Source organism: Cucurbita pepo, chromosome LG05 (assembly GCF_002806865.2).
Source record: "Cucurbita pepo subsp. pepo cultivar mu-cu-16 chromosome LG05, ASM280686v2, whole genome shotgun sequence".
Classification (NCBI taxonomy): Eukaryota; Viridiplantae; Streptophyta; class Magnoliopsida; order Cucurbitales; family Cucurbitaceae; genus Cucurbita; species Cucurbita pepo.
Window position 1 is genome coordinate 5,289,355 of NC_036642.1, and position 5,935 is coordinate 5,295,289.

Consider the following 5,935-nt stretch of genomic DNA (forward strand, 5'->3'; position numbering starts at 1 on the left):
AAGTTCACTTTATTCAATAACAATCTTTACTGAAAAAACAACAATAATAACTTTATTGAAAATAGAACGTGTTTTTGTTTACAAACTATGAGTTTTAGGACATAAAACTCAACAAGAAGATCATCTAGTACTATCAGAGTACCAGATATGTATGTACCTTCATTACACTATCTGTTGTTGATGAAAGAGAACCAGAGCCCTTTGATGAGGCCCTACAGTTGGAGGATACAACCAAGTGGGAGCAAGCCATAGATGATGAGATGTCTAGGCTTCAAAAATGCGTTGTATTGAGGCTGAGTACGTGGCAATAGTTGAAGCTGGAAAGAATACGATATGGATGACTGACTATCTGGAACAATTAGGTAAGAAACAGCACGAAAAGATTCTTTATAGAGATAGTCAGAGTGTCATACAGTTGGTGAGGAACCGGTCTATCATTTAAAGACAAAACACAGAAGGCGATACCATTTCACTTGCAGGTTAGTGAAAGATGATGATGTGTTTGAAGAAGATAGAGGGTGCAAAGAATCCAGCAAACATGTTGATAAAATGTGTTGATGTTGGAATATTGAGGTTGTGCAAAGCTTCAATTGGTATGGTGCAGTGAAGATACTCATGGTCGTTTGAGAATGAAATTCTTGGTTGACTAGATCAGTCTCATGCTTATTTATAGCTTTGTCAACGGTTATACATAGTAAAACTATATATATTTTAAATTACATATAAAGTAAATTGTCATAAATAGCAAATAGCTATGTATAGTAAAAAACTATATCCGGTAAAGCTATATATGGTAGATAGTTATATATTCCTACTGCAGAGCTTTGAAGATGTAGTTATATATCCGTTCGGCAGAACTTTGAAAATGTACTTTCTATATTCTCTGTATTCTCTCTTACTTTACATCACTACAAATCCTTTAGCCAATATTCTCCTTGCATTTTCTCTATCCTGTTCTTTGTGTTCATCTTGATCGAGTGTGTGCCTTGTTGTGCGATCCTAACAATCATCATAGTTCATATACATATCAAAACATAATAATAAAGTTATCAGAACCTTATTCGACCTACTGGGTCTCTAAGTTAACCAACCTGAAATTTCAAAGTTGTGTTAGGATCGATACCAGTTGTTAGGATCGCACAACAACGCACACGCTCGATCTAGATGAACACAAAGAGAAGGATAGAGAGAAGTTGCAAGGAGAACTCTGGCTAAAAGGATTTTTTATTGATGACTTCAGGCATGTACAACAAGAGAGTACAGAGAATAGAAAAGTACATTTAAGAGCTTTACTGGACGGGATATATATATGGTTCAGTCTACTAAATATAGCTTTACCAGATTTAACCATCTACTATATATAGCTATGTACCATATATAGCTTTACCGGATATAGCCATTGACCAAGCTATAAATACAGGGAGCAGACTCCATAACTCAACAATTCTCCCACTTGGAGACTGATCCTACACCATACCAATTAGGGCTTTGCATAGCTTTAATTTTCCAACATCAACACATTTTGTCAACATGTCTGCTGGATTCTTTGCACCCTCTATCTTCTCCAAACACATATCGCCTTCTTCCACTAACCTGCGAGTGAAATGGTACCGTCTTCTAATGTGTTTTGTTCTTGAATGATAGACTGGGTTTTTCACCAACTGTATGGCACTCTGACTATCTGTATAAAGGATCTTCTTGCACTGCTTCCGGCCTAATTCTTCTAGATAGTCTGTCATCCATATCATCTCCTTTCCAGCTTCAGCTATGGCCACGTACTCAGCTTCAGTAGATGAAAGAGCAACGCATTTCTGAAGCTTAGACATCCAACTCACTGCTGTTCCATCTATAGTGTAGATATACCCAGATGTGCTCTTGCTGGAGTCTACATCTCCACTCAGATCAGCATCCACAAAACCTTGCAGAACTACTTTGCCATTGCCATAACAAAGTGTAGTATTGGATGTACCTCTCAGATATCTTAGAAGCCACTTCACAGCTTCCCAATGTTCCTTCCCTGGATTTGCCATGTACTTGCTAACAACTCCCACTGCATGTGTTATGTCAGGTCTAGTGCAGACCATAGCATACATCAAACTCCCAACTGCAGAAGCGTACGGAACTGATGCCATGTGCTCACGTTCCTCAACTGTCTTGGGAGATTGCCCCTTTGACAATTTAATATGATTTGCCAAGGGGGTAGTCCTGGGTTTAGCGTTATTCATCTTGAATTTGGACAACACCTTCTCAATGTACTGCTCTTGGGATAGATTTAATGTGCCAGCAGATCTATCTCGAGAAATCCTCATCCCAAGGATCTGCTTCGCTGCACCTAAATCTTTCATCTCAAATACTGAAGACAAGCTTGCCTTCAGGTGGTTTATCTCCCTCATACTTGATCCAGCAATTAGTATATCATCCACATACAGGAGTAGAAACACATAAGAATCAGTGTATTTCTTGAGGTAGCAACACTGATCCTTTTCACTTCTGTGGAAACCACTCTTGCTCATGAAGGAGTCAAACTTCTTGTACCATTGTCTCGGTGCTTGTTTCAGTCCATACAAGCTCTTATTGAGCTTACACACCATGTGCTCCTTGCTTGGAGCTGCAAATCCTTCGGGTTGTTGCATATAGATCTCCTCGTCTAGATCTCCATGTAAAAATGCCGTTTTTACATCCATTTGCTCAAGGTGCAAATTCTCCGATGCAACAATACTCAGTAGAATTCGGATAGTAGTTAATTTCACAACTGGAGAAAAGATCTCAGCATAATCAATGCCTTTTCTTTGTGAATATCCTTTAACTACTAACCGAGCCTTAAACCTCCTTCTGCCATCTGGTTCAACCTTGATTTTGAACACCCATTTGTTCAACAGAGCTCTCTTTCCTGTAGGCAACTCAGTCAGCACCCACGTATTATTCCTTTCAAGTGAGCTCATCTCATCATCCATGGCTTGCTCCCACTTAGTTGAATCTTCCACTTGTAGGGCCTCATCAAAGGACTCTGGTTCTCCTTCGTCAGTCAGCAACAGATAGTGTAATGAGGTTGAATATCTGTCTGGTGCTCTGGTAGTTCTGGATGATCTTCTCAACACCTGTTCAGGTGCAACTTGCTCCACGTCTGGTTCTTCAGCAATAGGATCAGCCACGTCTGGTTCTTCAGCAATAGGATCAGGAGTTTCTTGAGCTTCTGTTGTACCATCACTGTGTGAATTTTCTTGCCACTCAAATTCAACTCCCACTTGCTTCGTAGTCTCAGAGTTTATCTTCTCTCTGTCCTTGTACATGACATTTTCATCAAAGGTCACATCACAGTGTCTTAGGATCTTCATATTTTTCTCATCCCAAAACCTATACCCGAACATGTCAGAGCCATAGCCTATGAAGTAGCATTTCACAGCCTTAGCATCAAGCTTATCTCTCTTCTCTGGATCAACATGAACATATGCAGTACAGCCAAAGGTTCTCAAGTGAGAGTACTTGAGTTCTTTTCCTGTCCATACTTCTTCGGGCAATTTGAACTTCAAGGGTACTGACGGCCCTCTATTAATCAAATATGCTGCTGTGTTCACAGCATCAGCCCAGAATGCCTTTGGCAATCCAGAATGAATCCTCATGCTTCTTGCTCGCTCATTCAAGGTTCTGTTCATCCTTTCTGCAATACCATTTTGTCTTGCCTTACCGGGAATTGTTCTTATTAATCTAATTCCCTCAGCTGCACAAAATGTTATAAACTCTGATTTGTTGTACTCTCCTCCATTGTCAGACCTCAGGCATTTGATCTTCAAGCCGGTCTGATTTTCAACTTCAGCTTTCCACTTCTTGAAGGTGGTAAACACATCTGACTTATGTTTCAGAAAGTAAACCCATACCTTCCTGCTGAAGTCATCGATGAAGGTGACGTAGTACCTTGATCCACCAAGTGATGAAACTGGAGATGGTCCCCAGACGTCTGTATGGACCATTTCCAACCGCACTTTCTTCGGTTCTCTGGCAGCCTTTGTGAAACTAACTCGTTTCTGTTTGCCCATAACGCAGCTCTCACAAAGACCCATATCAACAGATTTTAAGCCTTCTAAAGCTCCTTTCGCAGTGAGCATCTTCATTCCTTTGACGCTCATATGTCCAAGTCTATTGTGCCATAGACTTGAATTGGAAGCACTCTCAGCAGCAGCAGTCATGTTTATACACTCTGCAGTAGTGTATAAGGTTCCAGATTTTGTGCCACGCGCAACAACCATGGCGCCCTTCACAATCTTCCAGGAACTCTTTCCAAACTCTGCTGCATAGCCTGTGCTATCCAACTGACCAATAGAGATCAGGTTCTTCTTGAGACCAGGAATGTATCTGACATCTTGTAATGTCCATTGATTTCCTGCTGGAGTTTGTATGGAGACATCTCCCTTTCCTTCAATCTCCAAGGTTTTATTGTCGGCAAGATACACCTTCCCGAAATTTCCTGATTTGAAATTTCGAAACAATTCCTTACTTGGAGACGAATGGAACGATGCACCTGAATCCAAAATCCAGGATTCAGCTGGGCTATCCACACTAAGGATTAAAACGTCCTCAGCATCTTCTGTTGTGTATATAGAATCATCATCATCTTCAGATTTATGATTCTGCTTCTTCTTTAGCTTTGTACAATCTGTCCGAAAGTGTCCTTTTCCCCCACAGCTCCAACACGTTACGTTGGGTTTGTTTGGAGATTTTCCCCGGTTCTTTGATTTTGAACGCCCATGTTTGTTTGAGCTCTTTGATTTGCTTCTTCCCCTTCGATCAACACTGAGAGCATTGCCTGATGAATCTCCAGTTTCCCGTTTGCGAATACTTTCGCTGAGAACTACATCTCGAATTTCATCAAACTTCAGTTTATCAGATCCTCGGGAACTGCTGATTGCGGCAACAACAGTATCCCATGACTCGGGTAAGGATGACATCAAAATCAACGCTTTAATTTCATCTTCGAAATTAATTTCCACCGAACCCAGTTGACTTATGATCATATTGAATTCATTTATATGATCCGCAACACGTCCACCTTCAGACATCTGTAGATTGAACAATCTACGCATCAAATACACCTTGTTCATAGCCGACGGTTTTTCATACATATTTGACAGCGCCTTCATCAGATCTGACGTTGTCTTCTCCTTGATGATGTTAAACGCCACGTTTCTGGATAGCGTCAACCGGATCATCCCTAAGGCTTGTCGATCCTTGAGCTTCCACTGTTCCGTGGTCATGGTATCCGGCTTCACCCCCAACAGAGGTTCGTGAAGATCTTTCTGGTACAGATAATCTTCAATCTGCATCTTCCAGAAACCGAAATCGGATCCATCGAACTTCTCAATTCCAATCTTTGAACTTTCCATCTTCACAGATCGTGGTGAATTTTGCCTTGCTCTGATACCAGTTGTTAGGATCGATACCAGTTGTTAGGATCGCACAACAACGCACACGCTCGATCTAGATGAACACAAAGAGAAGGATAGAGAGAAGTTGCAAGGAGAACTCTGGCTAAAAGGATTTTTTATTGATGACTTCAGGCATGTACAACAAGAGAGTACAGAGAATAGAAAAGTACATTTAAGAGCTTTACTGGACGGGATATATATATGGTTCAGTCTACTAAATATAGCTTTACCAGATTTAACCATCTACTATATATAGCTATGTACCATATATAGCTTTACCGGATATAGCCATTGACCAAGCTATAAATACAGGGAGCAGACTCCATAACTCAACAATTGGTCCAAAGGATTTTTTTACCCAACTCGAGTATGGTCCTACTTTTTCATATAATAAAGTTAGGATGGTATCAAAACATTGAAGTAGGTTGTTTAGGAATTTGTTCATTTAACACTATAATTAATTTTTTTTTGTTTATTTGTCGTTTCAACGTTCGATACATTCTCTTCTTTAAGTG